Source organism: Heptranchias perlo, chromosome 4 (genome assembly GCF_035084215.1).
Source record: "Heptranchias perlo isolate sHepPer1 chromosome 4, sHepPer1.hap1, whole genome shotgun sequence".
Taxonomy (NCBI): domain Eukaryota; kingdom Metazoa; phylum Chordata; class Chondrichthyes; order Hexanchiformes; family Hexanchidae; genus Heptranchias; species Heptranchias perlo.
Window position 1 is genome coordinate 7431162 of NC_090328.1, and position 25760 is coordinate 7456921.

At 43.2% G+C, this 25760-nt stretch overlaps 1 protein-coding gene across 2 annotated transcripts in view; it reads left to right on the forward strand.

Annotated features, from left to right (window-relative positions):
- fam193a (family with sequence similarity 193 member A) overlaps nt 1-25760 on the forward strand; it is a 220711-nt gene that overhangs the window by 69771 nt on the left and 125180 nt on the right. The gene's annotated exons all lie outside the window — the stretch shown is intronic.

The window sequence follows — 25760 nt, forward strand, 5'->3', positions numbered from 1 at the left end:
AATTTAAGAAACGAAGAAGAGTGTTTACTTTTTGAAGATCTGGGACCATGCAAATAAGCTGAGTCAAGACTGTTTTAGTCTGTAACCTAAGATTGCCTCAGTCAAAAATGGGCTAAATGTTTTGTAGCGTTTTAATGCTTTGAGCCTTAGTCTCCTAATTTAAAAAGGTCATAATGAACATTAATAAATCAGTTGAACACTGCTTAAATATAAACTATGGAATCGATTGTTGAGATAGATGGTTTGAAATGAAATATATGTAGATATATATTGCAAAATATGTGGTGTACTTCAATCTAAAGTGCAGAACACCACCACCTCTCTCTCTTAGGTTGTGCTTATTTCTACTGCCTGTCTCAGTGATGAATCTTTTGCCCTGCAGCCTGAGCAGATTGTTCTTTTCTCAGAAAGGAGGGGCTGAGCTGATATGAACAGATCTCTCTCATACGTTGTAAATGAATCAAGGCTGCACCCAGGGAGATGAAAACTTTAGCGCACTCCATTTTACCTGACTAATAGACTTGACTGGAACTGTTTGGGCTGCTCTTTCAAAACTGAGATGAGGAGAAACTTCTTCACTCAGAGGGTGGTAGGTCTGTGGAATTTGCTGCCCCAGGAAGCTGTGGAAGCTACATCATTAGATAAATTTAAAACAGAAATAGACAGTTTCCTAGAAGTAAAGGGAATTAGGGGTTATGGGGAGCGGGCAGGAAATTGGACATGAAGCTGAGTTTGGATCGGTCAATGCCCTGTGGGTGGCGGAGAGGGCCCAGGGGCTGTGTGGCCGGGTCCTGCTCCGACTTCTTGTGTTCTTTAGATTTGTGGTTGGGATCAGATCAGCCATGATCTTATTGAATGGCGGAGCAGGCTCGAGGGGCCGATTGGCCTACTCCTGCTCCAATTTCTTATGTTCTTATGTTCTTATGTTGGTGATGTTAGCTGAGTGCAATCGCCCTTAAAAAATGTTTGTCCGCTTGGGCTTATCCAAAGTAGGAGTTTAATTAACCAGTCCATTGACACGAATAGTTTACTGCTTTCTGTCTTGCCTCCCACCTGACCATCTCTTGAACCCCTCTAAGCTAATAGAATGATGCGCAAGTTTAAAATTTTTATATAACTTTCAATGCTATTCCAATGCTCTCCTGGCTGGCCTCCCACCTTGCATCCTTCATAAACCTGAGCTCTTCCAAAACTCTGCTGCCCGACTCCTAACTCTCACCATCTTGTTCACCCATCACCCCTGTGCATGCTGACCTACATTGGCTCCTGAATCCAACAGTGCCTTGATTTTAAAATTTTCATCTTTTGTTTTCAAATCTCTCCATATCTTGCCCCTCCCTATCTCTCTAACCTCCTCCAACCCTACAAGATCTCTGCTCCAATTCTGGCTTCTTGCGCACCCTTGATTTTCATTACTCCACTGTTGGCGGCCGAGCCTTCAGCTGCCGAGGCCCTAAACTCTTGAATTCCCTCCCTAAGCTCTCTATCTCTCTTGACTCCTTTAAGACGCTTCTTAAAACCTACCTCTTTGGTCAAGCTTTTGGTCACATGCCCTAATATGGTGGCTCAGTATCAAATATTTATTTGATAATGCTCTTGTGCAGCGCCTTGGGATGTTTTAGTATGTTAAAGGCACTATATAAATGCAGGTGGTTGTTTCATTTATACAGCATTTTTATCCTGAACAGTTTACTTGGGTGCCTTGGCACCTTACTAGGAAAGCTCCTAATATTGCAATTCATTTTTGAGGTGAGATGATGTGACCAGAGCTTTGTCCTGTATTTGCTGTGTTCTGACTTTGGCTTGCTGTGGCCTCCACATACTGTGGGCCTTGGTGAAATATTTAATGTAAGGAATCTTACAACACCAGGTTATAGTCCAACTGGTTGTCGAAGGTGAAGACATTGTGATCCAGGATGAAGCGGATGAGTTGTAGGATGGCGTCTGGGGATTGGCTGTTGGTGTTGAGTACTGATGCTGTTGCAGCGATGCCGTCATCGTGGGGGATACTGGTGTAGAGTGCCGAGACGTCCATCGTGGTGAGAAGTGTTCCTGGTTCAACTGGTCCGTGGGTACTGAGTTTTTGTAGGAAGTCTGTAGTGTCGCGACAGAAGCTGGGGGTTCCCTGTACGATGGGTTTCAGGATGCCCTCGACGTATCCAGAGAGGTTCTCACACAGGGTCCCGTTGCCTGATACGATAGGACGTCCAGTTCTTTACCCAAACACACGGAACAGCCATGGGGACCAGATTCGCACCCCAATACGCCAACATTTTCATGCACAAGTTCGAGCAGGACTTCTTCACTGCACAAGACCTCCAACCAACGCTATACACCAGATACATCAACGACATTTTTTTCCTATGGACCCATTGCGAAGAATCACTGAAGAGACTACACGATAACATCAAGTTCCATCCCAACATCAAGCTCACCATGGACTACTCCTCAGAATCGGTTTCTTTCTTGGACACGCGAATCTCCATCAAAGACGGGCACCTCAGCAACTCACTCTACCGCAAGCCCACGGACAACCTCACGATGCTCCACTTTTCCAGCTCCCACCCTAACCACGTCAAAGAGGCCATCCCCTATGGACAGGCCCTGCGAATACACAGGATCTGCTCAGATGAGGAGGAACGCGATGAACACCTACAGACGCTGAAAGACGCCCTCGTAAGAACGGGATATGACGCTCGACTCGTCGATCGACAGTTCCGACGGGCCACAGCAAAAAATCGCATAGACCTCCTCAGAAGACCAACACGGGACGCAACCAACAGAGTACCCTTCGTCGTCCAGTACTTCCCCGGAGCGCAGAAACTACGCCATGTTCTCCACAGCCTTCAACATGTCATCGATGACAACGAACACCTCGCTAAGGCCATCCCCACACCTCCACTACTCGCCTTCAAACAGCCACCCTACCTCAAACAGACCATCGTTCGCAGCAAATTACCCAGCTTTCAGGAGAACAGCGTCCACGACACCACACAACCCTGCCACGGCAACCTCTGCAAGACATGCCAGATCGTCGACACAGGCACCACCATTACACGAGAGGACACCACCCACCAGGTACATGGTTCATACTCCTGTGACTCGGCCAACGTTGTCTACCTCATACGTTGCAGGAAAGGATGCCCCATAGCATGGTACATTGGCGAGACCATGCAGACACTGCAACAACGGATGAACGGACACCGCGCAACAATCGCCAGACAGGAGGGTTCCCTCCCAGTCGGGGAACACTTCAGTCAAGGACATTCAGCCACCGATCTTCGGGTAAGCGTTCTCCAAGGCGGCCTTCGAGACACACGACAACGCAAAATCGTCGAACAGAAATTGATAGCCAAGTTCCGCACCCATGAGGACGGCCTCAACCGGGATCTTGGGTTCATGTCACGCTACACGTAACCCCACCAGCGAAAAAAAGTTATCTGTTTTTAACACACTGGGTCATTCTCTGTCTTTCTCTTCCTTTCGGATGGTTCTCTCTCTCGTTCTCTCTCTCGTTCTCTCTCTCGTTCTCTCTCTCGTTCTCTCTCTCTCGTTCTCTCTCTCGTTCTCTCTCTCGTTCTCTCTCTCGTTCTCTCTCTCGTTCTCTCTCTCGTTCTCTCTCTCGTTCTCTCTCTCGTTCTCTCTCTCGTTCTCTCTCTCGTTCTCTCTCTCGTTCTCTCTCTCGTTCTCTCTCTCGTTCTCTCTCTCGTTCTCTCTCTCGTTCTCTCTCTCGTTCTCTCTCTCGTTCTCTCTCTCGTTCTCTCTCTCGTTCTCTCTCTCTGTCTGTCTGTCTTTTGTTCTGGCCATTTGTGTATTCGGTGGTCCTGTAGGTAACATCACTCTGTCTGAAAACTTTGCCTTGACAACGGGCAGTTGGAAAGATTATCTCTAATCACCAGGTATTGTTCTTTGACTATAAATGCGGTAACCTTCCATGGAATCCCACACTCGCTCACATGACGAAGGAGAAAGCCTCCGAAAGCTTGTGATTTTCAAATAAAACAGTTGGACTATAACCTGGTGTTGTAAGATTCCTTCCATTTGTCAACCCCAGTCCATCACCGGCATCTCCACGTCAGAAATATTTAATGTGGAGTTTATTTAGTGATGCAAGCTTTACTGCTTAATGGTGTGTGAAATACAACTGTAGTCTAGTTCCAGGTGTGATCATTATATTTTTGAATACACTGTCGTCTTGGTGAATGGATATTTGAAATTGTCAGTGTGAGACAGACACCGCTGGAAAACCATTACTGCTGCAAAACTAATTTTGCACATGGTTGCTGCTGGCAAACATGTGATTTTCGTCTTGCGTTTTTGTGTACGATTAGCGCAGTTATCTTTTCGTTAGGGTGTGTACCCCAAAATTAAAAGCGAAATTGCCGTGCTGAATATAAGATTTGGCCAATATTGAATGATTTTGCGAGGCAAACTCCTTTTTAAAAAAAACGGTTGGCCATCATAGGACTGGGACTGCACTGTAGCTTATGAGGAAAACTCAATGGAGTTCAGGAGAAATATATTCCTTTTAAAATGCAAGAACAAACTAGCCAATAATGAAACACCATGGATGAATAAGGAGACAAGGGTAAAATTGAAACTGAAGAAAAAGGTGTACTTTAAGTACATGGATAATAAAGGGGAGGATAAAAGGGAACGCGAAGAGGTTAGGAAAGAAGTCAAAAAACAATTAGGAAAGCGAAGAGGAACTACGAGATTAAATTATCAAGGAATATAAAAAGAAATAGTGAAGTATTCTACAGGCACACAAATAACGAAAGAAAAATCAGAATAGGGGTAGGGCCACTAAGGGATGCACTAGATAAACTCACAGGTAATGACAGTGAAATGGCAGAAATATTGAAGAGTTACTTTGCCTCCATATTTACCAGGGAGATTAACAAGGTGGGCAGGACATTAGAAGAGGTCGAAAAAGATATTAAAGCATTTAAGATAGAAAGAGGGGAGATAATTGATAAACTAATCAAACTAAGGGAGGGTAAGACCCCTGGTCTGGATGGATTGCATCTGCAAATATTAGAAGAAGTTAGGGAGGAGGTAGCAGAGGCACTATTACATATATATAATAATTTACTATAAAAGGGAATAGTGCCAGAGGACTGACGGACAGCTAATGTTGTCCCTGTATTTAAAAAGGGAGAAAGAACAATCCAGGGAACTATAGACCAATTAGCTTAACGTTGGTGCGAGGAAAGATAATGGAATTTTTCCTCAAAAATGTAATAGACATCTAGAGAACAAAAATATAAAAATCAGCACAGATTTCATAAGGGAAAGTCGTGCTTGACCAACCTTATTGAATTCTTAGAAGTAACAGAGTAGACAAGGGTAATATATTTGGATTTCCAAAAGGCCTTCGATAAGGTACCACATTGTAGACTAATGGCTACAGATAGAGCATGTGGAGTCGGGACAGGTAGCAGAATGGATAGCAAGTTGGCTACAAAACAGAAAACAAAGAGTTAAGGGTAGCTACACAGACTGGCAAAAGGTGGGAAGTGGTGTTCCACAGGGATCGGTGCTGGGACCACTGTTGTTCACAATTTACATTAACAATTTGGATTCGGGAATCGAAAGTACAATTTCAAAATTTGCGGATGACACCAAATTGGGGAATTAAGTTAATACAAAAGAAGAATGCATCAAAATGTAAGAGGATATTAATAAACTTGCAGAATGGGCATGTAATTGACAAATGAATTTCAATGTAGGTAAGTGTGAGGTGGTGCATTTTGCTAGGAAGAATAAGGAGGCCACATACTGCTTGGATAGTAGTCTAAATGGGATAGAGGAGTAAAGGGATCTAGGGGTACAGATACACAAATCACTAGAAGTAGTGACGCAGGTTAATAGGGCCATTTAAAAAAAAATTCAAACACTAGGGTTCATTTCTAGAGGGATAGAACTGAAAAGCAAAGAAGTTATGTTAAACTTGTACAGAACCTTGGTTAGGCCACACTGAGTATTGTGTACAGTTCTGGTCTCCATATAATAGAAAGGATGTAGAGGCATTGGAGAAGGTGCAAAAAAGATTCACAAGGATGCTACCAGAACTGAGGGGATATCCTTATCAAGAAAGGCTGAACAATCTGGGGCTGTTTGTGGTAGATGTAGAGAAAGCGTTTCCACTTACGGGGGAGTCCAAAACTAGAGGCCATAAATATAAAATAGTTATTAGGGAATTCAGGAGAAACTTCTTTACCCAAGAGTGATGATAATATACAATGTGCTGCCACAAGGAGTAGTTGAGGCAAATAGCACAGAGCATTTAAGGGGAAGCTAGATAAGCACATAAGAAAGGAATAGAAGGGGATGCTGATAGGGTTAGATGAACTAGGGAGGAGGCGGCTCATGCGGAGCATAAATGCCTGTTCCTTTGGCATAGTTTCGATGTAATTAAATGAAATTATTAATATTTGATTGGGATTTAACAGAAATAACATTTTCATCTGGAGACACTGACTCATCAAGGAGACAGTTCCACAGTTCTCAGCGGTCCTCCCATTCCTGGCTCAGATGCCTGTTCTTGAATAACCATTGTCAGTCAGCATGCTGTTTGGGGAGAAGTATCTGCATCGCTGCTGAGCTTGATCATATCCTACCATCGCAGTAAGTCTCGTTCACCCATCGCCCCAGTGCTTGTTGACCTGCATTGGCTCCTGGTCCAGCAACGCGTTGATTTTAAAATTCTCATCCTTATGTTGAACTCCCTCCATGGCCTCACCCCTTCCTATCTGAACTCGGTAGCGTGAGTGCTGTATGTTCTCTGATCTCGGTAGTGTTAGCTCTGTACGTTCTCTGAACTCGGTAGTGTTAGAATCGTTACAGCACAGAAGGAGGCCATTTGGCCCGTCGAGCCCATGCCGGCTGACTGCAAGAGCAATCCACCAGTCCCACTCCCCCGCCCTGTCCCGTAGCCCTGCAAATTTTGTTCCTTTTAAGTACGTATCAAATTCCCTTTGGAAAGCCACGATTGACTCTGCCTCCACCACCCTTTCAGGCAGTGCATTCCAGATTATAACCACTCGCTGCATAAAAATGTTTTTCCTAGTCACCTTTGGTTCTTTTGCCGATTACCTTAAATCTGTCTCCTCTGGTCCTTGACCCTTCTGCGAATGGGAACAGTTTCTCTCTATCTGGACCCTTCTTGATTTTGAATACCTCTATCGAATCTCCTTTCAGCCTTCTTTGCTCTAAGGAGAACAATCCCAGCTTCTCCAGTCTATCCACATAACTGAAGTCCTTCATCCCTTGAACCATTCTAGTAAATCTTTTCTGCACCCTCTTAGGCCTTCACATCCTTCCTAAAGTGCGGTGCCCAGAATCTCATACAGTTAGCGCTGTGCCTTCTCTGAACTCGGTATTGTTAGCGCTGTGCGTTCTCAGAACTGTGTAGTATTAGCGCTGTGCATTCTCTGAAATCAGTAGTGTTTGCACTGTGCCTTCTCTGAACTCTGTAGCCTGCCTGATAATGACTGGATCAAATTACACATTTCAGACAAAGGGTTGGGTGAATATTGTCGTCCCACATTCCGTCAGTGGCAATAGTAGAATATGTTACTGCCACTATAGTGGTGGCAATAAACGTGACCAACATCCATAGATATCCTAAATTCCAGCAGGAGTTGCTTTGATTATTTGGAGCAGAAATGCCTGCTGATTTCCCCCTCTTCCCCACTAGTCTAGGTCATTGTGGCCTCACTTGTAAACATCACTAGACCCACTCCAGCTCAGAATTTAGTCAGCATAGACCACGGATTGAATGTTAGGCATTCCTCATCTCTGTAGCTCAGTACTGCAGCGGGCAGTGTCTTCACCTCGTAAACCATATTGGGCCAGAATTTGCTGTCAAAATGACGGTGAGGCTAATGGCGCTCGCCGTTGCTTATGTGCAAATTCTGCAGCAACTATAGGCGAGGGGCAGTTGCACGGTTAAATGAGGAAATCCAAAAGTTGCTGTCCGAGATGCGTCTCTGTGCCGTTGACTTCACGAAAATGGCATCTCGCTGTCTGCCTCACCATTGAAATGCATTGACCGGCGTGAAGTTGCTGTATTTGTGCAGAAGGTACGAACTAAACTCACCACAGAAAGTCAAGTCTTGTCCATTTCAGTCTAAGTACCCTTTTAATGACATGTTAATTACTGTCAGTCAACCCCTCTGACACTGAAAATGAACAAGTGCAGTCTCATTCCTTCAGGTTTTAATTGTTGGAGATTTTAAAAGTGTAAAATTTTCAATTAATGTTTCTTCCTAACTTTCCCTTTGTCTCTTTTCTCTCTCAACTCAATCTTTCATCGTTATTTCTCTTTCTGTACCTGATTTGACATTGAATTCAGCCACTGTAATTTACTTCCTTGTCAGTCCTTGCACTGTTAATTTCACAATCCTTCAATCTGATTGTTGGAGATGCACAGTTGCTTTCCCTGTTCACTCAGGTCCCCGATGCCCTGTTTCCTCGCTGCGACATTATCAGCTCATACTCTCAGCTGCTTGCCACGCAATAAAATTTAAAAACCTAAACGTGCAAAGGCAAGTCGAACTAACAGCAGACGTTATTAGATGCCCCGCCTTAGCAAATTATGGCCCAATATTTCAGAAGAATTTGGTGCCAGAGAAACTTGACAACACAATCAAATCTAACCGATCAGCAAGTGATAGAATTGCTGACATTGTAATCTCATTTTACCAACCTGCCAAATAGTAAGTTATACATAGGCTTTAAAATACCATCCATTCAGTAACAATGCTGCTTTAATGTAAAAGCTGCCATTTTGAATCGGGCAGTGCTGTGAAAGCTACGGGGTATCCATTGCTGCCCACTGCCGGTCTGATTGATGCCACATTTCTATTTGTGGAAACAGCTCTCAGCAGGAGGCGTCTGAAATATAGGCGCCACTCTCCGTACTGCTAACCTGTCTACCCTCCTGTGTTGCATTGTAAAATAGAAAAACCACTGCATGTGTACAGTTTTTAATCTGACTGCTGTAGTTTCTTCCAAACCTCCTTCCCCTGGATGGTTTGGAAGATTTATATAGAACAGCAAATGTAAAGCCACTTAGGCTGATGGGTACATGTGATGGCCTGATTCCGTTTGCATTGCTGTTTGCAAGTGTGGAGCGAATCACAATGACACACCCACAGATCTTTTTGGCACTGCACCTCCCAGAGGGGAAATAGAGCTGGGTGGACAAGGAACACATACATATTTGGAGAATTTTTAATAAGTGCTTGACTCCTTTTTAAACTGGGTAGTTTTCTTAAAAAAAAATTGGTCCAAAATTAGAATCTGAAGAACAAATGCTGCAGTGTTCCTTCAAACTTGTTAAATTTATAGCCTTATTTTATAACTGCTTTGTTTTTTTTTAAAACAATTCTGGTTTGCAAAAAAGCACGGGAAATTGAAATCTGCAGAAATAAAGGGATTTAATTGACTTTTTCCCTGCTGATTTTTTTTGTCTTTGATCCTGCTTTATACATTCCCAGACGTATTCCTAACACCTTGCTGTGCTGAAGAACAGAACAGATGGGTATGTCTCACACTTTTTTTCTTTCTTCATTTTCTGCCAATTTCTCCCCTCTCCCGAAGGTGTTGACTCCTTGTTGATGTACGTTGGTGAAATTGATCACGATACACCATCTTAACCAAATGTTCCTTTTTCCCCACGTGTGAAGATATATGTTCACTGTCGGCAGGATATTCAATCATTCGGCAATATCAAAGCTGAGCCCAGTCCTGTTCTCATCTGACATCAGTTCTCCTCTCCCGAACAGCATGGAACCTAGGCTTACCCCCCACACTTCACTTACCCCCTCAAACCCAGGGATACAGAGGCCAAACAGAGCAAATCTCCCCCAACCTGGCCTGATAAGCTAACAGCATAGAGTGGGGATCAAACCTGGGACTTTTCTGGCCTCCAGCTGCCTGGGCCCCATGTTCTGGAATTCCTTCCCCCTCCTTTTAAAACCTACCTTTGAGACCAAAATTTTGATCACCTTTCCTAATATCTCTTCTGGCTTGGCACTTTTATTTTTATTACACCTCAGTGAAGCGCTTTGGGATATTTTCGATGCGGAAGGCACTATATAAATGCATGTAGTCGTGGCAATGGTATGGCAGTGCCCGAACCAGCTGAACCATCGGGAGAGGGCAGGATGTCTCACAACTGCAGATTGTACATTTTTGAAATGCTCATTTTTGAATAGCTGTGAAATAGCTATTTAACATAACAATGAAGAATAATTTAAACATTTTTTTGACTATTCATGAATTTCCAGTATCTCTGGGTGTGAGATGAATAATAAAGAACACCAAATCACTTGCTGTACATTTGAACCAATCATGCTAGGGTTAAAGACGGGAAGGGGGAACATGATTTAATGCCGCTGTTAGTAAATGATGTCTCAGCTACTAGTTTCTGTACTGATAGTGCTTTAGATGGAAAGATTTGTATTCATCCTCGGTGCAGGGCTATGACTTGTTTATGTAAATTCTAGCTGAGTTCAATTCAGAAGATGACACGCTGAAAAGCACTGCGTGCATCCTTTGTAATCCAAATGCAGGTGTATGATTAATGACCTTCACTGCTAATGAGGTTCAATTTAGTAAATCATTCTTGCTTTTCATTCTGTGGAAAAAATTGAGATGACGACTGGTGCATTCATACAAACGTTGATGGATTTCATCAAATATGTATTGATGCCCATGTGGAAGGACAATTGTAAACAATTTTACAACACCAAGTTATAGTCCAGCAATTTTATTTTAAATTCACAAGCTTTCGGAGGCTTCCCCCTTCCTCAGGTGAACGATGTGAAATGAAGTCCTCGAAATGAAATCCATTTCATTTCGAGGACTTCATTTCACATCGTTCACCTGAGGAAGGGGGAAGCCTCCGAAAGCTTGTGAATTTAAAATAAAATTGCTGGACTATAACTTGGTGTTGTAAAATTGTTTACAATTGTCAACCCCAGTCCATCACCGGCATCTCCACATCATGTGGAAGGAATTTGAGTTTAGAGACTCATTATTAGAAATTGCATTTGATTGAAAATTATAGATTTCGGTGCTAGATATGCTCGTTTACCTCCTTGTGAGGACAACCCAAGGCAAGTAACAGACTCCTGTGTGTATATCTCACTGGTGGACATCTCCTGGAATGATCCTGTGAAAGAGCATGTTGGTCTGATAGACCACAACTGCCTCTTGCTCCCTTCAGTACAACACTGGATAGGGGGTGTGGGGTATTTTTTAAAAGAATATATATATATATATATATATATATATATATATATTTCTGGAATATGGATGACATCCTTAGTTAACCTGGAGAGCATTGAGTCAATCATGTAGTTTGGGACTCGAGTCTCCTATATACCAGGGTAGGGGTGGCAGATTCTCCATTAGTAAACCAGTTGGGTTTTTACAATATGATTTAATGGTGCTAGCCCACAAACTAACAGATTTTTTCTGAGTGCGTGATCTCTACATAGCTGGGTGCCAGTCCGGTACCATAACTACTTGACCCATAATGTCATAGAAATGCCTATGTTTAGAGTGCTCATTCATAAACAGATATGACTGGAATCAGGGCTCCAGCAATTGCTATGAGGCTTGAGACAGTTGAGTTTTGAGGCACAGATTGACAAGTTTTCTCCCATCAACCTGATGGGCCATAAGTAAAGGCAATGCCACACCAAAAGTCCCACGGCTGATTCCCAGTCTGTGCTGTTATTCTATCTCAGGGTTGATCGTAATGGCGCTGCAATTGGCTTCAGCTACCCTGTCAAGTTTTGTCCTGTGATTGGCTAATCTTGCTGTCAATCATAAACAAATACTGGTGCTTTTAAAGATACATCCCAATTTTCTGCCTGAACAAACACAACAATTGTCACATACAGTTTTCTGATTGAAATCAGATGTGGGGTGAAACATTCTCAGAACACCTGCCATGGATTGCTGCATTCCCAGTGCTATTAAATAGGTAAATCTGTACTTCTCTGAAGGGTTGGTTATCAAAATTTTGTTCCCTGTTTTCCTTCTCTTTCCGCCCCCCACCCCCAAACATTGTGGTGCTGTATTTCTCGGCCCCTCCCCTCACTGCTCTTGTCCCTAGCCTCCTTCCCTGGTTGTGTTCCACCTCCCTCCTGCTTTTCTCCTCCAGCTGTTCTTTGTTCCCGGCCTCTTTCCCCCATGCTCCCCTCTCCTTCCTCTGCCAGTGTGCCGCCCAGCCCCCTTGCTGTGCACCATTCACTGACTCGCAAATGAGGCCGTGCTGTACATCAAAACCACATGCTCCTGAGGCAGGCTACTGAGTCATGTCCCGGATCAGCTAATTTGTCCATAATAAGCTTCATTTGTTGTATTTTAAAGATCAAATAATCTGAATCTTTTTGTATGCGAGAGTACTTTGTACCACATAGTTTCGTTGTGTGTAATGCTGTATTTTGGTTGGGTTGGAAAGCTGACCTCAGAGGAGCCTGTGACATCAGCAGTCGTGTCAATTAACACTTATTTCTGCATCCAGGTCATGGATTTAAGTTGCTGTAATCCGGTCATTTAAATCCTTATATTTGAAGCAGGTTTTCCATTTTCTAGGCGGGCTGCTCAGTGAAGGGCCTCAGTGGAGCCGTATTTTTTTTTTGGGAAGTGGGGAGGGAAGAGGATAGCGCCAGCGAAGGAAGACAAATTAAGCCACATCTGAAATAACGTTTGCCATTTTGGCCAACTTAGAATTTGTGGAAGCAGCAGGACATGTGGGAGAATAGATGGGTTGAAATATGAATGTATAAATAGGAGTCTCAATTGTATTGACCAAAAATCTGTTTCGATCACTTGAAATAACAGCAACTGATTGAAGTCAGGTGAAACAGTTTTAAGCTCTTCAGATTTAAATGTCGTTTCCTTTTTCCCCTACCCCATTTGAAAAAAATTGCAATATTTTTGGAAATGTCACGACTTTACAATTCAAATAAATGTATAAATTACAAACTGTTTTCTAGGACGAATCCCTTGTGTCTCTTTCAACAATCAGTGATATGCACAGCTTGTGATTTCAAATGTTGTGAACAGAGCCAAGAAAAACTATTGCATCTGCAATATTGTGCCTTCTTTTCAGAGGTGGACCCTTACTTGACAGCCTCATTTATAAACCTGTCACTATATTGTGACTATCTTTTAAGTGATTTGACACATTTTTCTTTCTTTTGCTGAAATGAAGTGACAAGCTTTATGTCCACAGGTTCTGATTTGAGAAGCTATTCCTGCTCCCTCTACATTTAAAAAAATAATTGATTTTCTTTTTGTCCACCCATCCCCTAAAAATGATGATTCCTTGCATGGTGTGTACCCAAGTGGCTGCAGGCTATTTGACCGTGAAGTGCATTACAACCAACCCCGATCGTCATCTCATTTGAAGTCCACGTGTGGATTTTTCCAGCAGGGGTCACTGGCTAATTCACAGGCACAGGGATCCACTGCTAATACGACCCCTTCTCTTCCCAAGGTGGGTGCTATTGCACCGGCTGAGATAAAATAACAGCACCAGCTGTTAAGAGTAGCATGGGAAAACTAAAGAAAAGGCTTGTCGTTTTCCTGTCACTTAACCTCTTTTATAGTCAGCGTCCTCTAAACATTCCTTTCTTGTTCCTTTTTAAATTTCCAGACACACCACCTAGCACCCTCTTACCTGCTCCCCCCCTGTGTTGAAATCAAGATAGCGTAACATGCTCTGTCCCAGGGTCCGCTCCCCCTTTTATCTCTGCTCCCATCGTCCGACTATTTATAGGTCTTTAAAAACATAAGCTCCATGTCACTGAATCACTACCTGATTCAGTTCCCCTTTTGCTCTTCTCCCCTCAGTGCTGTTATCATTGTAGGTTTTGGCACTTCACAAAAATAACTGCTAACCAATCTGCTTGTCTTTGAATCAGCCGTTGTGTACATGGAACGATGCTACAAAATAGTTGGATTCCATCGTTGAATATCAAGTTTCTATTGACAGAAGCAAAATGCTGCAGATGCTGGGAATCTGAAATACAAACCGAAAATGCTGGAAAACATTCAGCAGTTCAGGCAGCATCTGTGGAGAGAGAAATGGTTAATGTTTCAGGTCGATGACCGAGCTATTTCTATTGACCATTCTGTAGATGTAAAAAAAAAAGGCATTTATTTTCCTGTTGAAGTTGGTTTCAATTTAAAAAAAAGGAAGTGTGTGTAAAATGAGGCTGGAGTCGAAGGATGACTGGGGTACACTGTAAATTGGTGACCAGTGAGCAGGTGATCAATGACTTGTGGTTGTGTGGCTGCTTAAGTTGGCAAGGTTGATCTGTGCTGTGACTTTGGAGCACCTTCTGAGCTGAATTCAGGAACTTTGCGTTACTTATTTCATGATGAAAGTACTGAAAGTTTGTACTCTGAACACTTTTACAGGGCTGGACAAATAGTTCTGCTCTGACCCTTTCATTAAAATTGGTGAAAAGTATTTTTACAGCCTTTGTATGTGTGTGTGTGTGAAATATTTCCATGAATTTAAGACACTCAGCAGTACAATTTTAGTTTCTCTGCCCTTTGTTTTTATAAACATTGGTTGCGTCTGCACTTTGAGCGTTTCACACCAAGGTGAAGTATTGGTGCTTATAGCTCTGTCACTAAACGTGGAAGTAATTTGTGGCGGGGAATTAAGTGCATTACACAAGAAGTGCATTGGCACAACACTGAAGCGTCTTGGCTCATGTCCACGGTTTGCTATAGAATATTAGTGCCACACCTCAAAATAAAGCCGTGACTGCACTGGCATTGCGAGGTAATACTGACACTGATTCACTAATTGAATAGAGATGTTGAATCTGGTGAATGGAAACCATTGTGAAATCCACCCTGTGTGCTGCACTCATCCTCCTTCACCTTTATCCAATTTATGAGATACTTTTTGAGCCAATACTATGGAATCTGAAGTCTGCTGAATGTTCTAATTGAGATAGTTACATAAACTGTGTTTTTAAAAGCTGCAGAAATGACTTACGGGCTGAAGACTGGAATTATTAAACATAACTTATGTTTTTAACTTCCAATCTTTTATGAAGGGGGCAGTAAATGAATCCAAGTGGCTTCACCTCTTTTTCATTCTCTTTCCCTCCCTTCACCGTCTGGCCCATCTCTCTCTCTCAAAAAAAAAGCAAAATCTGAGACTTTGATCCATCACTGAACAGGAATGTTTGGAACTGTATCCTGCTTCAACATCTAAAGTGCAGTGTTTCCTGATATTAGGAGCTGCTTTTATTTTGTGAGACATTTTCACTAGTGTAGGTTTGCCAGCACTAGTTGGACGTATTTCTGCTTTGTGTGACATTTGGGATGGGGAATAAGGAGAGTGAGAAACCAAGCCCTTATGACCTAGAGTTTAGGAGAGGAAAGCAGCAGGTATTGAAGTAAGAACAGGATGCTGAAAATCACTGATGTTGCAAAAAGGTTCAGGAATAAAAGTACTATTGTCTACCAGGATATACTCCCCTCTCGAGCAATAAGCCTCAGCTGCACCTGAGCACTGAACTCTTTTAATGAAGATAGGGCGAGTTCTGCCACGCAGAGCAGTCTGGGTAGGTTGCACCTCTATTGAAAGGGGAAAGTGCAAAAGGAAATGTTTTTTGTGATCATGTTAATACTGGAGAATGGAGAAAACCACATCTGAAGGAAGGAAGGAGGGTAGGTGGAGTGATGATATATAACTTAAAAAATCCTTGAGTCCAGGACCTCAGTCTCAGCTTTAGGAAGCTTAAGAAAATGATTGTTTTTAACACTGAAATAGTGATTAATTCTGTTGTATTTTAAATAGAACTGAAAATTTAGATTGATGATAAATGAGCAGTACACAATCCATGAACGGCAGACCTTGAACAATGTGGATCATAACGAGCCTACAGACTTTTCTTAGTAACTTCACTTACCAGTTGCAGAACTTAACAGGCTGCACTAATGAAAGTAATTGAATCGCAATTTCCTCATGGCTAGTTGATCCCACATCCCAGTAATTCTGCTGGACTGCACTTCTGCCAAAGTTACAGCGGGCGGGGGGGGAAAACCAGCTACCAGGAAATTCCAGGTTGCCTCATGAAATGGCAAGAAGGGGACTGACTGGGAGCCGAAGACTGACAGCCGCACATGGGGCCTCGAGCAGCGGAGTTGGGGGGGGGTGGGGGGGAGATTCTAGGTATGAAGGCCGGAAGAGGAAGGGTTTAACCTTGCGCGTCAGCAGCTGTCGCACCAGATGTATACTGGTACTGCGCCAACCGTAGCCGCTTCTCCTGGGTTGCTAGCAGCAGTACCCAGGAGATCAATTTTCCATACCAAGACGCTTCCAGACAATCTGAGAATTGGCAACCCGACACCAATGTCAGGGTATGGTATTTGATGAGCTGTGTTCATGCTGACTACTTTCTCCTGCTTTGCAAACGTGCTTTTCCCTAGCCATTGAAAAGAAGCACTCTTTGTGTCTTGCAATAGGCATGTGTTTGGGTTCTCCTCATTTACATAGTACTATCCCGTGCAAACAAGGAGCCTCCTAGCCTCAGCACATCCCAGTTTCTGAAGAACAGTATAACTGGTTCAGGCTACTACTCTTTGCAAACTATTGTTTTTTGCCAGGCCTCCATTACCTGTATTGTCTATTTTCCTGAGATCATCTAACTTATTTGGGATTGAACCTGGGAATTTCTTGGTCTATGTGGCTCAACTACTTTAGCGAGCTAAGCCATCTGGGGCAGGGAGCGGGGGTGGGGATGGTTACCAGGATGTCAGTTTGCTGCAGTAGAAGTGCTGTTTGGTTTTGATACACTGATTCGTGTTCCACAGGTTCACGGCATTAGTCACAATTACAGGTATCGCTGTGTGACGTCTTGAACACCCCCTCACTGCACCATTGTTGGCTGTTCCTTCAGCCACTCTGGAATTCCCTCCATAAACCCCTCCGCTTCTCCACCTCCATCTCTTTTTAAGACCCCCCGCGCCCACTTAAATCCCACCTCCTTGACCTTTTGGGCCCAACATCTGTTGTTGTTCTGTGAAGCGCTTGGGAGATTTTTCCACATTTAAGTTGCAATGATAAATGTTAAGTTATTGTCATCACCTTGTGCAGAACTGGTGGTTTTTTCCCCCCATTTATACAACACAAGCAAACAAAAACAGACTATGCACTCGGCCAATACTGATTGTGTTCAGTTAATTGAAGAAATTACTTTTTAGACTATTCAGTGTTGCCACTAGGATTTCAGTGAAACCTAATAGTGGGTGTGTAAAATTTCATACCAATGTCCACTTGAAGTGTGAAAAACATCCAGGACAACAATTAATAGACTTTTGTTCTTCTAAGGGTTGTATCTGTAGAGAGTATTTTGGGCTATGTGACAGTAGCATGAAGTACTGGTGGGTACAAGTCTATCACTGGTGATAGGAGCAATTTGTGGTGTTCAGTTTGGAGTATCATTGCGAAAAAAAACATTGGCACAACATGAAAATGCCTTGACTGCAGTGAGATTTCTCCTATATTGGTACTTGCACTCTAAATAAAGCCTGTTGACAGTACTGATGTTGCAATTAATATCAGTGTGATGAGCAGTACATGTATGCTACATTTTAGATCAGTGGACCATTTTTACGAAAGCTTACTGTTTTACATACAGCAACTGAAAATCACGATAACTGCTTTTGCGATCAGTCTGAGCAGATGATCTGGAGCCTGGGATCAGTGAGACTGCAATTTATGGCAGAATTATAAGGTAGTTCTGTTGTGCAGTCTTGCTGAGAACTACACTGATGCTGCTCAAACTCGTTTCACATAGGATCCTTATAACCTGGATGATGAGGGCTTCCATCACATCAGTCTGGACTGGAGGTGAATGCATTCGGTTCAGACCCAGAGTATCACCCAGTCTCATCTCTCATTCTTTCCCAAGTAATTTTAAGCCCCCTATCACATGTGGTTCCTTATTTAGGGACACTTTTTATATTTATGCTCAAGCTTAGGGTGAGCAAGGTTTAAGCAGAGACATCCGACGAGACCTCTAAGTGTCCCGCACTCTCTTTTTAACTGCATCTTTTGTGTAGCTGATTCCATTTAGAGGCCCAGTTTAAAGAGAAAAGGAGGCTCTCTAATTCCCTGTCTCCAGCCCCTATTCTCAGAACCTACAATTAAAAAGGCTAATGGAATGTTGGTCTTTATCTCAAGGGGGCTGGATTACAAAGGGGAGGAAGTGATGCTTCAGTTGTACAGAGCCTTAGCCAGACCCCATCTGGAGTACTGCATTCAGTTCTGAGCACTGCACATCAGGAAGGATATATTGGCCTTGGAGGGGGTGCAGCACAGATTCATCAGAAAGATACCATAGGAACAGGTATAGGTCATTTAGCCCCTCAAGCCTGTTCTGCCAGTCACTGAGTTTGACTAATCTGTGACTTAACCCATATACCTGCCATAGCCCCATATCCCTTAATAGCTTTGGTTAACAAAAATCTATCAATCTCAGATTTAAAATTAACAATTGAGTTCGCATCAACTGCTGTTGGCAGGAGAGTTCCAAACTTCTACCATCCTTAGAGGGCTATATTTTGAGGACAGGTTGCATAAATGTTGCTTGTATTCACTTGAGTATAGAAGATTGTGGGGTGATCTGATCCAGGTGTTTAAAATGTTAGAAGATCCAATAAAGTAAATGCAGAGAAACTGTTTCCTCTGGTGGGGGAAATCAAGAACAAGGGGACATAAAATTAGAGCCAAGCCAGTTAGGAGAGAAATCAGGAAGCACATTTTCGCACAAAGGGTGAAAGGGTCGTAGAAATCTGGACTTCTCTTCCCCCAAAAGGCTGTGGATGTTGGGACAATTGGACACTTAAGACTGAGAGATTTTTGTTATGTAAGGATTTTGAGGGATAGGGAGCTAAGGCTGGTAAATAGAGTTGAGGTGCAGATCAGCCATGATCTAATTCAATGGCGGAGCAGATGCAAGTGGCTGAATGGCCTCCTGTTCCTAAGGTGCGAGAAATCATCTGCAGTTATGTGTGTGGAGTCATGCTGACTGAGAACTGGATTTACATTGCACATACTCATTTCACATAGGATCCTTATAACCTGGCAACATGCATGGGCAGAGTTTGTGTTTCAGCGCCAACTCCTGTTGCTGACACATGCCATGGATGTAAAAGTTCTGAATCAGTCTGTGCCAAACCTCTGCCAGTGGCTGTCCAACAGCCCTCCGATTACCCTTCTGTGGGCAAAATGCTGCTGAGGAAAATATCCTGCGGGAGAACTGAGAGCTCAAGCTCATTTTTAAAAAAACATTTCTCTGCAGAAAATCTGAACAGCTGTAAAGTTTGAATGAATTTAATTTTTTTTCTCCCGAATTTGCAGCCGGATTGCTGCATCTGGTTGATTATATGAGGTTACTTGTTCCAGTTGGATGAATGAGGTAGAAAACTTTGTATCACTCGCCCTATAGAGTTATCTGGCGCATAGTAGAAGCTGGGTCTTAGAAACCGCACCCGCTAATCTTCTAATTTTGCTAGGATATTTCCAAAATGCATAGGAGTTGGCAAACATAGTTAAAACATTTGAATTGAGTGAAGCAATCTTTTGTGCATACGCTGTGGCTCACATTCGGGTCAGAGTGACCTGAACTTAGTTCTTTGTGTGGCTGCGTCTGGCTTGCAGAATTGCTGAGTTTGGAGACCAGGTAAACAGCAAACTTGATCTTCAATATGGCCATCACAGCCATCTGTATTTGTCCTGAGTGAATAAGAAGTATAGTGTGTGAAAATATCATGTTTAAAGGGAAAGGAAGATCTAAGGGACAGTATTTGTTCAAAGTAATCCCCCTTTTTTAATGGAAGAAATTTGCACAAGAACTTAGACTTCTTACTTAAAAACATCAATTTTCTTAGAATGCAGAGGATCTTGTACCAAATTCTTCCTTCCTGCTCTGTTGACGTCACTTATCAGGAATGTCCCAAAGCAGCAGCATAGGAAATGGGGCACAGCTCTGGACCAGCCTGAGTGACGCTCCAGCGCTTTCGATCGGTTGAATGCAAGGAATGTTGGGCAACTCTCAGGACGGGTTGAAGTTGTGCCCGTGTCCTCTGGCTGCTCAAGGATCCACCCCATCAATGCAATATTAGAGCAACCTAGCAGGGAGAGAGAGCAGACTCATAGGTCTCCATTGCAAGAAAGAATATTGATGCTTTTTAAAAAATGTCAATCAGAATTCTCTGAAGCCAATATTTTTTTTGAGTAAAATTGTGGAGTATTGAAGCAAAAAGTACTTTCTCCTTTTTATATCCTATTTTGAAAGCAACTTTCAGCCAGTGATTGACTATTGCCACAAATGTCCTTTTTTAAATTAAGTCACTAATGAAATTATTGATTAGTGTAATCGACTTAGCATAGTTTAAATACTGGGCTTTGGGAGGATGTCTGAGTGAGGCATTGAGTGGAGGTTAGGCACTTGCCTAAATTGAGGGAAAGTTGGCAGGTGAGTCACTTTGAGCCACTTTTGCATATTGTCCAGCAGGAATGATGCAAGGGGCACGACACAGGCATGGCAGGCGAATGCCTGGAAAATTCAATTAAAACAAATGTCGAACGGTTGAATGGAGCTTTTATTTTAAGTCTGTGAGTGGAATATCCTGTCGCCCAGGAGGGTATGTAGAACAGAGCGCCTCAGAAGTGTGTCCAAACTGTATAACAATCACGCTTGTCTTCCAACATCAAAAGGCTCAGTCCTTACCTCAAATACACCTTTTTCCACACTGCATTGTGAAAGCCATGCATCTGTGAATGACATTCACTTTCCTGCAAACAGGAATATAAATTTGTTGCTGTTCTACTTCCTGTGCATTAAACAGTGAAGCATGGAGCCTATTGAAGAGTAAAAAGATTGGTTTTATTAAAAGGAACTGTTTTGGGTTCAACTCTTTGCAGGAGAAGCTTCTGCTGAACTTTCAGTGGCAGATGCTTGGTTTCTAATGTAACGGGGCAATCAGTGATGCCGTTACTTGAACTGTGACACCAATTACCACCTTACCTTTGATTGGACAACGGGTAATTGCCTGGAGTTTGGTGGATGTGGTCTGGTCCAAACTTTGCATTTGGCTTTTGCCTGGGCTGCTGAATACATTGAAGTAGAAAGGCAGCATAAGTGTCTTTTCAATACACATGTAATAAAAAGTACTCGCTATCCCCTCCATTTATGCCATAGCTAGTTTTGTAAACATTAAACAGTCTTAATTTTGTTTTTTTTTCTCCTGTCTTTGTCTATGCATCTTGTGCTAACACAAGTGATAGTGGGTGACCATATTGGGGATAGTGACCACAATTCAGTTAGTTTTAGCATCATTATCGAAAAGGACAGTTAAATCAGGAGTAAATGTTTTAAATTGGGGGAAGGCAAATTTTACAGAACTAAGAGGTGATTTGGCTCAAAGTAAAAGGGTGGCACTGCCAAATTTAGAGCCCCCTGGTTGTCGAAGTAAACGGGGCAAGATAAAGCAGAAAAAGAAAGCTTATGATTGTCACAGAAAACTAAGTACTGCAGAAAGCCAAGAGGAGTATAGAAAGTATAGGGATGATGTAAAAAAGGAAATAAGGAAAGCAAAGAGAGGGCATGAAAAAAATACTAGCTAGTAAGATTAAAGAAAACCCAAAGATGTTTTATCAGTACATTAAGAAGAGGATAGCTAAGGAAAAGGTGGGGCCTATCTGATGATGAGGGTAACTTGTGTGTAGAAGCAGAGGATGTGGGTAGGGTTTTAAATGAATATTTTGTCTCCGTATTCACAAAGGAAAGGGATGATCTGGACGTAGTAGTTATAGAGGAGAGGTGTGAAATATTGGATAAGATAAACATAACGAGAGAGGAAGTACGAGGGGGACTGGAATCCTTGAAAGTTGATAAGTCATCAGGACCGGATGGATTGTTTCCTAGGATATTGAAGGAAGCCAGGGAGGAAATAGCGGATGCTCTGAGGATCATTTTCCAATCCTCACTAGATACAGGGGAGGTACCGGAGGACTGGAAGACTCCAAATGTAGTACCATTGTTTAAAAAGGGTACGAGGGAAAGGCCGAACAATTATAGGCCGGTCCGACTTACCTCGGTGGTGGGCAAACTATTAGAATCAATACTGAGAGATAGGATAAACTGTCACTTGGAAAGGCATGGTTTAATCAGGGATAGTCAGCGTGGATTTGTTCAGGGAAGGTCGTGCCGTACAAATCTGATTGAATTCTTTGTGGAAGTGACAAGAAGGATTGATGACGGTAGTGTTGTCTACATGGATTTTAGTAAGGCATTTGACAAGGTCCCACATGGCAGACTGGTCAGAAAGGTAAAAGCCCATGGGATACAGGGAAATGTGACAAATTGGATCCAAAATTGACTCAGTAACAGGAAACAAAGGGTAAAAGCCGATGGATGTCTTTGTGAATGGAAATCCATTTCCAGTGGTGTGCCACAGGGCTCAGTGTTGGGTCCCTTGCTGTTTGTGGTATATATTAATGGTTTGGACTTGAATGTAGGGGCTATGATTGGCACATTTTCAGATGACACAAAAATTGACTCTCTAGTTGATAATGAAGAGGATAGCTGTAGACTCCAAGAAGATATCAATGGGTTGGTGGAGTGGACAGAAAAGTGGCAAATGGAGTTCAACCAGGAGAAGTGTGAGGCAATGCACTTAGGGAGGGCAAACAGTAAAAGGGAATATGCAGTAAACAGGAATATATTGAGAGGGGTAGAAGAAGTGAGACACCTTGGAGTGCATATGCACAGGTCCCTGAAGGTTGCAGTACAAGTAGATACGGTTGTGAAGAAGGCAAACGGAATGCTCTCCGTTATTAGCCGAGGTATAGAATACAAAAGCTGGGATGTAATGATAGAACTGTATAAAATGCTGGTAAGGCCACAGCTGTAGTATTGTGTGCAGTTCTGGTCGTCACTTTACAGGAAGGACGTAATTGCTCTGGAGAGAGTGCAGAGAAGATTTACAAGAATGTTGCCAGGACTTGAAAATTGCAGCTACGAGGAGAGATTGGATAGGCTGGGGTTGTTTTCCTTGGAGCAGAGGAGGCTGAGGTGAGACTTGATTGAGGTGTACAAAATTATGATGGGCCTAGATAGAGTAGACAGGAAGTACCTGTTTCCCCTAGCGGAGAGTTCAAGAACTAGAGAACATAGATTTAAGCTAACTGGCGGAAGGATTAGAGGGGACATGAGGGAAAACTTGTTTACCCAGAGGGTGGTGGGTACATGTAATTCAGTGCCCGAATTGGTGGTAGAGGCAGGGACCCTCAACTCTTTCTAAAAAGTACCTGGACTTGCACCTAAAGTGCTGTAAGCTGCAGGGCTACGGACCGGGTGCTAGAAGGTGGAATTAGAATGGGCACCTGGTTGTACTTCGAGCTGGCACGACCACGATTGGCCCCTTCTGTGCTGTATCTTTTCTATGATAGAATCATATACCACGGAAGGAGGCCATTCGGCCTGACATGCCTGTGTTGGCTCTTTGAAAGAGCTGTCCAATTTAGTCCCACACCTCAGCTTTTCCCCCCCATAACCCTGCAAATTAGTCCTTTTCAAGTACATGTCCAATTGCCGTTTGAAAATTCCTATGGAATCTATTTCCATCACTCTTTCAAGTAGTGCATTCCAGATCTTAACAGCCCTCTGTGAAAAAAATTCTCCTAATTTTCCCCCGAGTTCATTTGCCAATTATTTTAAATCTGTGATCTCTGGTTACCGACCCACTTACCAGAGGGAAACAGTTTATCCCTACTTGCTCCATCAAAACCCCTCATAATTTTGAATACCTCTATTAGGTCTCCCCTTAACTTTCTCTGCTCTAATGAGAACAATCCTATCTTCTCCAATCTCTTCACATAACTGAAGTCCTTCCTCCCTGGTATCATCCTGTTAAATCTCCTCTGTACCCTCTCCGAGGTTACGATGGGGCTACCCATGAGGTATACAGTGCAGTGAGAAAATGGATTTCATGAGTTGTTGAATAATTGCCACCTGCAAGTAATACTGTAGTCTTTATAGCAATAGTTTCCAAGTTTGTTTTGCTTCATGGACCACTTAATTAAGTTAATGCCGTTGAGCTCCAGGAAGGGACCACATATAAGTGTTAAATTCAAGTTCCCATTAATTTGCCAATATCTCAACTTGCCAATAGTGGTAGGTTTTTCATGTTCTCATTAAGGATTCCTCCACCAGTGTTGAGAAACAGCCCTTTCCAAATCCTGCGGACCACGAAATTCCAACAACAAACTAACGAATAGGAAATATAGGCACAAATAGGACGGTGTTGCTTGGGCTTCAAGGTTCAGATTGCCAGGGATCAGAGACTGCAAGCTGCCCAGAGGGTGTAGTTTGGACATGCCTGCCATAGTATTTGCAATTGTAAACAATTTTACAACACCAAGTTATAGTCCAGCAATTTTATTTTAAATTCACAAGCTTTCGGAGGCTTCCTCCTTCCTCAGGTGAATGTTGTGGAAATGAAATCCTCGAAATGAAATCGCATTTATAAATCACAGAACAATGCTTGGTGATTACAGACAGTCTTTTCAACTGCCCGTTGTCAAGGCAATCAGTGTGCAGACAGACAGGTGTTACCTACAAGGTCTCCGAATATACAAATCACCAAAAAAGAGAGTTCGAGAGGTAGAAACATAGAAAAGACAGCAACTGACCCGTTATATTAAAAACAGATAACATTTGTTCGCTGGTGGGGTAACGTGTAGCGCGACATGAACCCAAGATCCCGGTTGAGGCCGTCCTCATGGGTGCGGAACTTGGCTATCAATTTCTGCTCGATGATTTTGCGTTGTCGTGTGTCTCGAAGGCTGCCTTGGAGTACGCTTACCCGAAGGTCGGTGGCTGAATGTCCATGACTGCTGAAGTGTTCCCCGACTGGGAGGGAACCCTCCTGTTTGGCGATTGTTGCGCGGTGTCCGTTCATCCGTTGTCGCAGCGTCTGCATGGTCTCGCCAATGTACCATGCTCTGGGGCATCCTTTCCTGCAACGTATGAGGTAGACAACGTTGGCCGAGTCACAGGAGTATGAACCATGCACCTGGTGGGTGGTGTCCTCTCGGACACCACCCACCAGGTGCGTGGTTCATACTCCTGTGACTCAGCGGACAAAGGAGGAGCCATCGTCATACAGAACAGAACGGACTATTGCAAAGAAGCATACCGACAACTGGACAACCAGGAACACTACAGACGGTTACCCGCAGATCCGACCAAAGAACACACCCACCAGCTCAACAAACTGATCAAGACCTTCGATCCAGACCTTCAAAGCATCCTACGCACTCTCATCCCACGTACTCCCCGCGTGGGAGACTTCTACTGCCTCCCAAAGATACACAAAGCCAACACACCCGGACGTCCTATCGTATCAGGCAACGGAACCCTGTGTGAGAACCTCTCTGGATACATCGAGGGCATCCTGAAACCCATCGTACAGGGAACCCCCAGCTTCTGTCGCGACACTACAGACTTCCTACAAAAACTCAGTACCCACGGACCAGTTGAACCAGGAACACTTCTCACCATGATGGACGTCTCGGCACTCTACACCAGTATCCCCCACGATGACGGCATCAATACTCAACACCAACAACAGCCAATCTCCAGACGCCATACTACAACTCATCCGCTTCATCCTGGATCACAATGTCTTCACCT